Raw genomic sequence first — 12,500 nt, 5'->3', positions numbered from 1 at the left:
ATAAGGATCCCTTCCAGGGGCAAATGGGTTATTTCCCTTCGTTTTTAAAATAACATATATTAGACATATGTAAGGATCCCTTCCGAGAGCCCTATTATCGATTTTTTTCAACAATCTGAGTATGCCATGAGGTTTCCAGACATGAATTCAACTCAGGTGTCAAATCGATAAAACAATGTAGGAGGAGCTAACAACTCCACAAACACAACCACAGACAGAATTTCCTACATATGTAGTAGATCATCATCATCATCATCATTGTTTAACGTCCGCTTTCCAAGCTAGCATGGGTTGGACGATTTGACTGAGGACTGGTGAAACCAGATGGCTACACCAGGCTCCAATCTGATTTGGCAGAGTTTCTACAGCTGGATGCCCTTCCTAACGCCAACCACTCAGAGAGTGTAGTGGGTGCTTTTATGTGTCTCTATAATATAATAAATGTGAATGTCAGTGTGTTAGTGTGTCACACTTTTTCAACTTTACTCTTAGAGGCCATAGCCCAACATATCATACCATTTTGGAATCTGGCTGAGTCTGTGAGTAAATTAAAAACATTCCAGGCCACATCTAGACCCACAATCCTGAAATTTTGAATTCCCAAGTTTTCATTATTGTGATTGTTTACAGTGATTTTTTTACATGACTTTTTGTGAGAATTTTTTTTGTATGATAACAATTTTTATAATCTAAAGGCTAACTCCATGAGTAAATTAAAAACATTCCAGGCCGAACCTGGACCTGCAATCCTGAAATTTTGGATTCTTTTCATTACTGTGATTGTTTTCGGCAATTTTTCTTTTTTTTTTTTACATGACGTTTTGTGACAAATATAATCATCATTGGGATATGACTCTGGAGGAAGCAATTGCAACAAATTCTCCAAAACAAGTCAGAGATTTCTTTATAGATCTTCCTATTCAGGGTCAGTTGCTTAAAAGCCGCCCGGCTGTTTTTAAGCTAGTATATAGATACACACACACACACACATATATATATATATATATGCACACACATACACACACACATTATATGATATATACACACACGATCAGGTCTTACATATGCTTTGTCATATAGGCAACAGCTAGATGGTTTTACTGAGATAAACTTTGCCTTTCATCCTCTACCAGGAGGGCATTATTCATTTCTTTACTGCTTCCATCCCTCCCACCTTTATCTCTCTCTCTCTCTCTCTCTGTGGAAGAAGTCAGCTTTGGTTCAATCTAATAGCTTGTCTCCTCACAAGTCTACAAGTATTGAAGTCATGCCAAATGTCATGTTGGCATCCCTAGAATTCCATCAGGAGTTTAGAGCCCAAAGCAAGACAATACTGTGTATGTGCTTGTGTGATGGAGGTGGGGAGTGAACATACACACACATGCAGATAAAAATACACGTGTATATATAGACATACACACACAAGTTCACAAACACACACATAAATACACATATATGCATGAGTGTGTGCGTGTGTCATTCAAGTTGATAGCTGCATTGTAGATGGAAGGATTAAGGATAAGAAAGCAGAGAAAGCAGGCAGATGATCAGGTATCATTGCAAACATACTGAAAGTATCTAGCAAGGTGGGTCATGCGCTAGTCAGCTAGTCACGTGCATAATCAATCAGTCAGTATACAAAGGTCTCATACCCAATGAATGGTGCAGCAGCACCATCGTCAACTGCTACAGCAGAGGAGATGCACAGATGAGGGGAAACTACAGAGTTATCATGCTGATAGACCAGGTTATGGAGGTAACTGAGAATTATAGTAAAGCTCGGCAGTAATAGAATTAAACCTAAAGCATTTAAACTGATCATAGCCAACCAAAATAATGTTTTATATTCAAACTGGTCGGATCTGGCCTCTCACACTTACCCTACAATGTTATTCTAAAAATAAATAATCATGTCATTGAAATTTCAAAGCTACAAAGTAACACGACTAATTGAAATCAATGTGAATAAATAAGCATCACTTTTAACATGGCTCAGTGGTTAGAGTACTGGGCTCACAATCACAAGGTAGTGAGTTCAATTCCCAGACTGGGCTGTGTTGTGTTCTTGAGCAAGACACTAGTTCACATTGCTCCAGGTTTACTCAGCAGTAGAAATGAGTTGTGACGTCACTAGTGCCAAGCTGTATCAGCCTTTGCTTTTCCTTGGACAATATCGGTGGCATGGAGAGGGGAGCCTGGTATGCATAGGCAACAGCTGGTCTTCCATAAACAACCTTGCTCAGACTTGTGCCTCTGAGGGTAACTTTCTAGGTGAAATCCCATGGTCATTCATGACCAAAAAGGGGTCTTTACCTTTTTACATTTAACAGAGTAATCTGAATGCTAAAGGATCTGGATGAGGTATAGTTCAGTTTTGTGCCTTCTTCTTAATAAACATAACTGCAGGAAACATACTTAGCTAAAAGTAAATTGTTGTACCAACAATTCCTCAACTTAGAGAAAGCTTTTAATATGGTTCCATTCTCTGTAATTTGTTGGTTGCTAAGAAAGCTTGTGGTGGAGGCGCGTGGCTTAGTGGTTAGGGTGTCAGCATCATGATTGTAAGATTGTGGTTTCGATTCCTGGACCGGGCGATGCGTTGTGTTCTTGAGCAAAACACTTCATTTCACATTATTCCAATCCACTCAGCTGGCAAAAATGAGTAACACTGCGATGAACTGGCGTCCCGTCCAGCTGGGGAATACATATGCCATTGAAACCAGGAAACCGGGCCCATGAGCCTGGCTAGGCTTTAAAAGGGCGCATTTATTTTTTTTTAAGAAAGCTTGTAGATGAATGGTTTGTGAAACTCATGCAGGTCGTGTACAGAGTTAACAAGTACAGCAAAAAGTTTAGTAAGCAGGTAGGAGCCCACCAGGACTCAGTTGTCCCTTTGGACAACTGAGTCCTTCAAGGCATAACTGAGGAGTTTAACCATTTAGCAGTTTGATTATGCTGTCAAATGTATTGCTTCTTAACAGAAAATTTTGCCTCTCACAATATAGAAACATTTCTCATGGCACCAGCAGATAAAATGGAAAAGGTGTTTCCCCAGAGGATGGCAAGAGAGATGCATTGGAACAGCCACTCTAACTCATGAGGCTTGCACTTGTGGACAGCAATCTCCACACAGGGGTCAAGAATGGTGGAGGTCTCAACTGCTACAGGCTCAACTATAAACCTGTCAGAGAGCAACCAATACCTTGACAGCTTGTTTTTCTCAGACTGATGAGCAGTGGAACTTGGACTAGTAGCTGAACACACCAAGTTGCTGCTGGAGAAGGTATCACGGCATGTGGTATCCCAGATGAGGAGCATACCACCATGGAATGGGAAAATCACCATACCATCCAGTTTTTAACTGTCCCCTCAGTCTAACCCTGCTGGTTCAAGCTGAGAAGGGAAACCTGCAGTGACTAGGCCTATCTATTCATCTGGTTTTTGAATTAATTATTATCTCATAGCTTTGAAATTTCAATGATGTGATTGTTTATTTTGGGAAAGACATTGTATGGTAGGTGCAAGAGGCCAGATCTGGCTGGTTTGAACATAAAACAGGAAAAATAGATATGTGCTTTAAATACGTAAAAGGTTAAGTCTGGCTATTTGTTTGAACTCCTAAATTGGTCTAGTTCTTATAACTGAATTTACCAAAGATTTGAAACAGAAATTTTAGACATGAAGCGAAACTCAGAATTGAGTAGCTTAAAGTAAATTCAGCAAAAACTGTTTTAATTAATAAGGAAGAAGACAGTACCCTGCTACCACTAAGGAATTTGCCAAGCTCAATATGCAGAAAAGAAGAGGGCAAAATTCCAAACAGTGCACCCAAAGTAAACAATGGATGCATGAGTTAGTAACCGTCAAAGTATGCAACACAAACTTCCAATACAACAGAGCAGTATGCAAGCAGATATCAGGTCTACCAATGGGATCAAGCCTATCAGGTCTGTTGGCCATCACATACATGAACCAACTGGAGCACACAGTTTAGTAACTGGCACTCTGGTATCTTATTCTCCAGATATTTTGACAACATTCTAATGTTTACTTTCTCCTGGGAACAGGCCATCAACATGTACCAGAGACTTGACAATACTGACAAACACATAAAATTTGAAGTGAATGCTCGGGAAGTGAAAAAGTCTTTAACGTTTCGAGCCTACGCTCTTCTACAGAAAGGAACACAGAAAGAAACAAGGAGAAAAAAAAAAGAATGTGTAGTGGCTAGCGATCTATCATGGAAAAAGTAGGAAGTACAAAAAAAGTTTAGAAAGTATAAAAAAATTTTAGAAAGTATAAAGATACATGAGTATACATAGTGATATACACATACAACGCACACACATACATACATGTGTATACATACATACATATATTCATGCATATGTATGTATGTATGCATGTATGTAGGATATTTACATAAGTGAAGCTGTGATGGCCACTATTAAAAATCATATTAAATATATAGTTATGCAGATTTGACAGACAGTCAAATTCTCTGCTGGGTATACTCTGAACACATTCAAAGAGAGTGTGCCCAACTATCTGTCATCTCAGTATAACTATGTATAAACACATTTTCCAATAGTGGCCATCACAGTATCACCGATATAAATATTATATGTATGAGGTCTGACCAAAAAGTATTTGAACTGGTGCTCTAAAAAGAAAACTTCAAAAACATATCAATTTGACATTTAATCTCTTTTGAAGTAGTCACCATTTGAAACCTCACACTTTATCCATAATCCTTTCCATTCATCTCCTTTTTTGAGATAGTGAGCAGCTACCTAGTCGCATTCTCTTGGATTTCTTCAACATCTTGAAATCTTGTTCCTTTCAAGTGGGATTTGATTTTTGTCTTGGTTTCAGGGTCATAGCCATGAACCCACAATTTGTCACCTGTTATGACAGTTTTCAAAAACTTTTCACCTTCCTCAACACAGTCAAGGAGATCCTGCACAGCTAAAAGCCAATCTTCTTTTTGAGACAACCACATTCTACAGACTTCCAAGTACTTCTGTAATCAACAGAAATGAGCTAGACCATTACATCTTAGTGCACATATGGGACAGAGCTCAAGGTCAATCTGTGCCAAGCAGCTTCACTCTGCATACTTTAGCTGTTACCATAGCAACAGTTCAGATAGTTTTTGATCAGACCTCATATATATATATATATATATATATATATATATAAATATATGTGTGTGTATGTGTATATATATTAATTGCCTCAATAACTGAAGAGATGCTGGTGCAGGTTTTCGACCCAGCATCCAAAACTCGGAGTTTTATTATGGAAACTGAATAACTGTCACATATTATATTACAAATATATATATATATACATATATATGAGGTCTGATCAAAATGTGTGTGTGTGTGTGTGTGTGTGTGTGCATGAACACTTTCACACACATGTACACACACGACAGGAATTTCTACCGATCAAATTCAATCACAAGGCTTTGGTTGGCCTGAGGCTATAGCAGAAGACACTTGCCCAAGGTGTAATGCAGTGGGACTGAACCCAAAACCATGTGATTGAGAAGCAAGCTTCCTAACAACACAGCCATGCCTGTGCCTACACACACACACACACACACACGTGTGTGTGTGTGTGTGTCCATAAATTAAATAACTATAAGATAAGCTATAATCTGGATTCCTTGATACTGGGATACATGAAACCTTACCAGAGAGGTAGGCATCCCTGAGGATTATGTGCAATGGAAAGAATAAACATAGAAAAATAGGGATTTACTACACACATAGAAAAAGTAGAACACTCTGTAGTTACCTGGCAGAGAAGTCCCTGAACTACAGGAAGGTATGTTAGAACACTACTGGCCTTACCACTAACATGGGGGCATAAAATCACAAGACTCTCATGATTCTTGTACACCTAATACAATTACAATTTTGTAACACCTACTTGAACAGCCCTATATGTATATCCATACCTGAACCCCCTCTCATTACGCCTACCTGTTGCACACTTTAATCCCTTAAAATCCAATTTCTTGGTCAGAGTAAGGTACTCCAGTAACAGGTGAGTTGGTTAGAAGAAAATTTCAAGCAAATATAAAAAAAAAAAAACAAAAAATATATTTATATTAGTTGTTAGATAATGTTACATGAAATAATCAAAGCTTTACAGTTGTTTCAATGAAACCAGTGAATTGTGAATATTATTATGCATATTATGCAATAAGGTGTAAACATTATAAAGTAATATTACGCAAAAGAATTGCTACTCCTTCTGAGGGAGATTTACTGTATTTGGCACATGAAGACTGGTCTATTTATTTCTGGTAAAATTGTGTAACTCATGTAAATATATATATATATGTATCATTATCATCCTCATAACCACTTAACAGACACTTTTCCATGCTTTCATGGAAATTTGCTGAGCCAGATTTTTTTTATTATTGTATGCCCTTTCTGTCACCAGCCCTTACTTGTTCCCAGCCAAGGTAATGTTTTGCCATTGCCAGACAAGTCTTTGTTTTCATAGAAGACAGAAGATTAACAACAACACTTGTATAACAGTGATGTTCATTTAGAATCATTACATGATGCCAAGACAAGGTACACAAATACACACATACATATACACATATATAAAAAAAAAATTTAACACACCTTATCCCAACAAATCAAACTACATCTCTTCTTCTCTTCCTCACATTTCCTCTTTTTCATGTACTATGCTTATCTCTCGCTCCCCAATCCTGTCCTCACTGCAATGCTCACTGTATTGTAGATATCCTGTTGTCCCCTACCTCCTCTATATACCCACGTTTCACCAGTCAATGCATTTCCCACCCCCTCACTTCATGTAAAGTCCCTACTCACACACCCTTGGCAATACTCTACCATCCCATTTACATTCTGATCCCTGTACCTTGAGGGTATGCCCCAACACCATGCCACCATCTATCTCTCTCACTCTACCATCTCATTTATATTCTGGTCCCCGTATCTTGAGGGTATGCCCTGGCACTTTACCACCATCTCTCTCCTGCTTTCTCTTACACTCTCACATTTTCACTCTCTTCCACTCTCTCTCTCTCATTCTTGATCACTCACCCTCTCTCTCTCTCTCTCTCTCTCTCTCTCTCGCCTTCTAACCAAGTAACCATGTATCTCCTCTACAGCAACACACATGTTTCTATTCTTCTATCACACTCTAACCTCTCATCACTTGGCCACAAGGCCACTTCCTTCAATGCCCCACCTTCTCAAAGGATCTGTGTCTTGCAAGTTGTTTGGTGACCCTGCCAGTGCTGCTGCACCCAGTCTAGTGTAAAGTAGTTGTTGTTTGAAAGGGCATCCAGCTATAAAACCATACTAAAACAGGCTTCGCCCGTGCTGGTGCCACAGAAAAAGCACTCAGCCCACTCTGTAAGGTGTTTGGTGTTAGGAAGGGCCTCCAACCATAAAAACAGCTCCCTGCTAGCCAGCTCCATCCAAAACCAGCCAACCCATGCCAGCATGGAAAGCGAACATTAAACGATGATGATGATGATGATGATGCAATACAAGCAAACTGAACCTGAGATTATGTGGCCAACAAGCAAACTTCTTAAGCACACAGCTATACCCATATGTATATCATCCTTCTTATGTCTACTTTCTATGCTGACAGCTCATCATGGTTTCAGTCAGTTGTTATTTGGATTTATTGTCCTCCTAGATGCGATAACGAAACTACATGTCACTAATCTGCTATGTTTTGGCATAGTTTCTATAGCTGGATGTTCTTCCTAACATTTATTATTTTACAGATTACACTGGGAGTATTTTATCATGGCACCAGCACTTATGAGGTTATTATGTCCTCAACTAATAGGTCGTCACAGCCATTCAATGTATTTGTTCATTCTCTAATCACTTTATAGAATTGAGTGCATTTTATAATAACAGCAGAGTTAGAGATTGTGTTATGTCCTTGACAACACAAAGAGGCACCTTAACTGACTGTTCACTTGTCAAACACTTTACATTGGGTACTGAGAGCATTTAGATGATAGCAGTATAAAAGATCTTCCTTTGTACCAGGATCCTCAGGGCTCTATGCTATCTCCATTTAATCCGGGCAGCATGAGAAAAAATAGAAGAGAGGATGATTGTATATGAAGTAGAGTAAAGAGAGAAAGGGAAGAAGGCACGATCAGAAACAAAGAGTGATTGGAGTGATGTTGCAGAAAAGGAGGGAGTGATAAAAGGCAGAGCTAGTGGAGCAATGAAACAAATGTATTAAAGGCAAGGTAGCATAATGGGAGAAAGATACAAATGATAGTTACATGTTTGCAGATAAAGGTGCGAGAAAGTGAAGTCATTGATATGGTCAGTGGTAGGGTGTGATGGATGCCAGTGAAGAGTGGCCAGGGTGGGTGGGAGTAGCATCTAGCAGAATAGAAGGGACAGTAATGTTAGATGGTAATGAAAATGGTGATGCAGAGAGATGGGTGTCAATAAAAAAAAAAAACTGATCTGAAGGAGAGAGAATGATGGTGGATAAAACAGAACGAAATGAAGAGTGCATGCATCAGGCATCAATAGATTTGATGCGATCCCTCCTAACCCAAGCATCTTGATTTGGAATGAAAGTGGAGAGAGAAGAAGGAAGATATGGACGGTGGAGGTGGAGAAAAGAGTCAATACTGATAGATCTGTTTACCCTAATTTCAAGGGTAGCAAGTACAGTCACAGGAAGAGGGATAATAGAGAGATGGCTGAGGTGTCAAACAGGCACAAGGTGCAGCAGAGAGTGATTTAGCAGACACACACATATACATATAAATTATAATACGCACATCCATTATTATACATGAATTATGTATACGTAGGCACAGGCATGGTTGTGTGGTAAGAAGCTTGCTTCCCAACCACATCATTCCGGGTTCAGTCCCACAACATGGCACCCTGGGCAAGTGTCTTCTATTGTAGCCTCAAGCCAACCAAAGCTTTGTAGGTAGATATGATAGATGGAATATGAAAGAAGCTTATCGTGTGTGTGTGTGTGTGTGTGCGCGTGTGTGTCTGTGCTTGTCCCCCCCACCACCTCTTGACAACCTGTGTTGGAGTGATTATATCCCTGGAACTTAGCAGTTGAGCAAAAGAGACCAATAAAATAAATATTAGGTTTAAAAAAAAATATAAGTACTGGGATTGATTCATTCAACTAAAAATTCTTCAAGGTAGTGCCCCAGCATGGCCACAGTCTCACAACTGAAGCAAACAAAAGATAAAAGATGTAATATATACACATATAGTTCAATTTGTAACATGATTAGTGAATGAGTCCCTTCTATGTGGAGGCACATGGCTTAGTGGTAGGATGTTATGTCTATTTACAAAATATATACGTAAGTGCAGGCATGCCTTTGTGATAAGAAGTTTGCTTCCCAACCACATGCTTCCAGGTTTAGTCCTACTGAGGTCCTTGGACAACTATCTTCCACTATAGCCCCAGGCTGCCCAAAACCTTGTGAGTAGATTTGGTAAACATAAACTGAAACAAGTTCATCATAGAAATAATACATTTCTAAATCTCTCAGAGGGATTTATGCAGTAGCAGCACAATAAAATGATAGTATGTTGTCAACTTAATGTGACAGTCCCATGAAAGGGAAGAATGCTACTGCTATTTAGCCCTAGGAAACACCATTTCCTGTTGGACTTGACACATTTCCTGTGTCCTTATGTTTTCAAAGTGGAGTCAAGCACCTCCACCCAGCAAAGTCATTGCTCATCAATAAGTCTGGAGTAGTATGGCTTCCTAGCTGAAACTAGTCTCTGGATGCTGGCTTTACTGGGTGGAGGTGCTTGTCTCCACTTTGAAAACATAAGGACACAGGAAATGTGTCAAGTCCAACAGGAAACGGTATTTTCTAGGGCTAAATAACAGTAGCATTCTTCCCTTTCATTGGACTGTCACATTAAGTTGACAACATACTATCAAGTTCATCATATATATATTATCTTAAGTGTACAGTATTATATCCTTATATCCATTACAGCTGGTCTTATCAATTGGTTTTGCACTAGAAATTCAACAGAGGGTTAGGTAACAATCTGATAATGTAACTCTGCACTCATTAGAGGTAGCCAATATGGAATGAAACATGATGACCACACACACACACACACACACACACATATATATATATATGATGACCATATATATATGTGTGTGTGCATGCTGTACATTACTGTCACCTTGCCTTGACAAGAAGTATCCTTTGTTTCCAATATTCTGTGAAAATATCTCCTTACTTGGAAACAGGTGAGGGTCAGTGAGAGGAAAGGCATCTGTTGAAAATCCACCTGACCTGATAAATTTCATCTGACCCATGCAAGTATAGAAAAATGGATGTTGAAACAATGATGTACAGCCATAAATGTGTGTGTGTGTGTATATATATATGTATATATATATATATATATATATATATATATATATATATATATATATATATATATATATATATATATATATATATATATAAGGCAGTGCTCCAGCATGGCCACACACAAATGAGTGAAACAAGTAAAAGAATATAAAAATACACACACACACACACACATATATAAATTTCATGTTTGCTTATATTAACTGAAGCAGGTCTTGTTTAAGGACATGTATTTTCTATTATATATTACGCAGATTTTGGTTTGACTTCATAATTACAAGTTTATATATATATAACTTGAGAGAGAGGGAATATGGGGAGTTTTCACCAGTATGACTCAAACTAATAGGCATGCATTCTGAGTGCTCAAATAGGTGTGCCACCAAAATTCCAGTTTGGACAGCAGTAGAAGTTGAGGTTATGTGATTGTCTTGTTCAAAACGGCTAAAGGCGGCTTCCCTTTTGAGTCAGTGGGTTTGCCTTTCCTCACTACTTTAACACACACACACACACACATATATATATATATATATATATATATACACACACATACACATACATAGTCTTTTTTTATTTCTAATTGGCAGAAAGTTACAAAAGTGACTCAAGAGCCAAGAGTCTCATGCATGGCACTTTTACCCCACGCATCATTGGTCACCCTACCCTCTATCCACCATTTACTCCTCTACCCTATCCACTCTACAGTGGTTACCTACTTTTTCCTATCACCCTTAATGACCTTCTACTCAACACTTGTTCTTCATTACATTCAGTCCCCTCACCCATTCCCCACCTCTTTTACTCTCCTCCCCAGATGCTCTTGCAATCTCTACCCACACTCAGCCCTTCAGTCTCCACTCATTTCTTCTCACCTCATACTTTGAGGTTCCACACAGCCACCTCAACACCACTATTTTATGTCCTCATTTCTAAACCGTGAGTAGCCATGTAGCCTCTCTACAGCAAGAAATCTATTTTTCCCAGGCCCTTCCTTTCATGCTTCAACCCCTCATATCCAAGCATAAAGTGTCCTTTCTCAGGGACTTTAGTCTTGCAAGTTGATTGACGACCTCACTAGTGCTGGTGGCACGAAAAAGGCACCCAGCACACGTAAGTGGTTGGCATTAGGAAGGGCATCCAACCGTTAAAAAAACCATACCTGTGTAGACAGTTGACCACGATGCAGTCCTTGCACTCGATGGATCCTGTCGAACTATACAACCCATGGCAGCAAGGAACATGGACGTTAATGATGATGATATGTGTGTGTGTGTGTGTGTGTGTGTGTGTATGTGTGTGTGTATGTATATATGTATGTATGTATGTATATATGTATGTATACACACTCATGTATTGAGGCTTTATTCCTCCCGCTTGTTTTACCATACATACATGTTCGCTAGAACAAACAAGAGAAACTGAATTCAATACGTGAATATATATACATATACTTCTTTTTTATTTGCTTGTTATTTGTTTACTTTGCAATCAGTAGAAAGTTACAAGTGTGACTTAAGGTTCAAGAGCTTGTTGAAATGTGACATGCATGAAAACACTCCAAGCCCTGAGTCACACTTGCAACGTTCTGTTGGTTTAAAATATAATAAAGTACATATACACACACATATATATATATATACATTCATATATATACATACACATGCATGCAGATATATATTCATATACATTCATATAAACATTCAAGAATCTAACCCACGAACTTATGATTGTGAACCTAACACCTAAACCACTGGACATACATATATATATATATATATACACACACACACACACACACGGACACATTTACAAACCAACTTATCTATATACATACAAACGCACATACACGTAAACAGACTCTGTAATACTGTGTATGCAAAATAAAGTCAATGTGTAAACAATTATCGTTTTATAACACACACACATATACACACACGAGTGTGTGCGAGAGAAAGAGAAAGAGAGAAACAATTATAAACATACACGTTCAAAGATATATATATATATATATATATATATATACGTCGAAGTAAAACAGTATGTATGTTCACAACAGAAGACATGTATATAT

At 38.5% G+C, this 12,500-nt stretch overlaps 1 protein-coding gene across 1 annotated transcript in view; it reads right to left on the bottom strand.

The window, feature by feature from the left end:
• Positions 1-12,500, bottom strand: part of LOC106872789 (uncharacterized) — a 423,364-nt gene that overhangs the window by 409,599 nt on the left and 1,265 nt on the right. The window lies entirely within an intron of this gene.

The sequence above is a fragment of the Octopus bimaculoides genome, chromosome 1 (assembly GCF_001194135.2).
Source record: "Octopus bimaculoides isolate UCB-OBI-ISO-001 chromosome 1, ASM119413v2, whole genome shotgun sequence".
Lineage (NCBI taxonomy): Eukaryota > Metazoa > Mollusca > Cephalopoda > Octopoda > Octopodidae > Octopus > Octopus bimaculoides.
This window is presented reverse-complemented; position numbering and strand designations above follow the sequence as displayed.